This window comes from Triticum aestivum, chromosome 4B (genome assembly GCF_018294505.1).
Source record: "Triticum aestivum cultivar Chinese Spring chromosome 4B, IWGSC CS RefSeq v2.1, whole genome shotgun sequence".
Taxonomy (NCBI): domain Eukaryota; kingdom Viridiplantae; phylum Streptophyta; class Magnoliopsida; order Poales; family Poaceae; genus Triticum; species Triticum aestivum.
Genome location: NC_057804.1, coordinates 344,168,386 through 344,170,076, shown reverse-complemented (window position 1 = coordinate 344,170,076; position 1,691 = coordinate 344,168,386).

Below are 1,691 nucleotides of genomic sequence, written 5' to 3'. Positions count from 1 at the left end.
CCAAGATTGCTAGACCTCTGACTAACCCACTTCATAAGGGCATCAAGTTTGAGTGGAAAAAAAGTGTCAGGAAAGTTTCCAGGCGCTCAAAGACAAGTTGACTTCTGCCCCGGTGCTTGCTCCTCCAGATACTAAGAAGGACTTCATCATTTATTATGATGCTTCACGTCAAGGCCTAGGCACTGTACTAATGCAAGAGCGCAAAGTGATTGCTTATGCCTCTCGTCAATTGCACCCTCACGAAGAGAACTATCCAGTTCACGACCTCGAGCTTGCTGCTGTTATCCATGCACTGAAACAGTGGCGACATTACCTCCTCGGTAATCGTTGTGAGATCTTCACCGACCACCAAAGTCTAAAGTATCTGTTTACTCAACCAGACCTGAACCTCCGTCAGCAGAGATGGATGGAGATTGTTGCAGATTTTAACTTGGGTATTTCGTATAACCCAGGCAAGGCTAACGTAATGGCTGATGCCTTGAGCCGCAAGTCATATTGCAACCGCCTCCAGGTTCACAAAGTTCAGCCCTCGCTTGTGGAAGAATTCAGGAAGTTGAACCTCCATATTGTTCCTCTTGGTGCTCTCACTCCCCCTCCTCCTGAGAGCCGGAAAATGAACCTCCATGTTGTTTCCCAAGGTTCTCTCAATACCCTGGTTGCTATACCAGATCTCATGGAAAGCATCAAGACGTTGCAGAAGTATGACTCTCAAGCCCACCAGATTAAACGCTACCTTGAAGAAGGAAAGCCCTCGTTCTTCACTGTTGATGATACTGGCACCTTGTTCTTTAAAGGTCGCCTAGTGGTCCCTTCAAAAGGTAACCTGGATATGACCCAGGAGGTTATGAAAGAAGCTCATGATACACCTTTGTCTATTCATCCCAGTAGCACCAAGATGTACCAAGACATTCGCCAGAGATTCTGGTGGTCTAATATGAAGCAAGATATTGCTCGTTATGTTGCTGAGTGTGATGTTTGTCGTCGTATCAAAGCAGAGCATCAAAGGCTTGCTGGAACTCTGCAACCTATCTCTATTCCCAAATGGAAATGGGACCATGTTGAAATGGACTTCGTCACCGGTTTTCCCAAATCGCAGAAAGGTAATGATGCTATTCTTGTCGTCATTGACCAGCTTTCTAAGGTTGCACATTTTCTGGCTGTCAAAGAGACTATCCCTGCTAGTCAGCTGGCTACCCTCTACATGTCCAGAATTGTCTCATTACATGGTATTCCACTGGTTATCAGTTCAGACCGTGGCAGCTTATTCACTTCAAGATTCTGGGCAAGTTTCCAAGAAGCTATGGGGACTCATCTGTCATTCAGTACCGCATTTCATCCTCAGTCGCAAGGGCAAGATGAACGCGTCAACCAAGTTCTCGAAGACATGCTTCGAGCTTGTGTTATTTCCTTCGGCAAGAAATGGGAGGAATCTCTCCCGTATGCTGAGTTCTCTTATAATAATAGTTATCAAGCTAGTTTAAAGATGGCCCCCTTCGAAGTGTTATATGGTCGAAAGTGCCGAACCCCTCTGAACTGGTCAGAAACTATGATAGAGGCAAAGGTGTCCCGTCTTTCGATGAGATGATGGGTATCTCTTTGGTGGAAGTCGACTTTGACGATCCGACTACGAACGTGCGAGGACGTCGCGCCTTAGCAATCGCTAAACCAACTCCGAGAGGTTATTGACCATG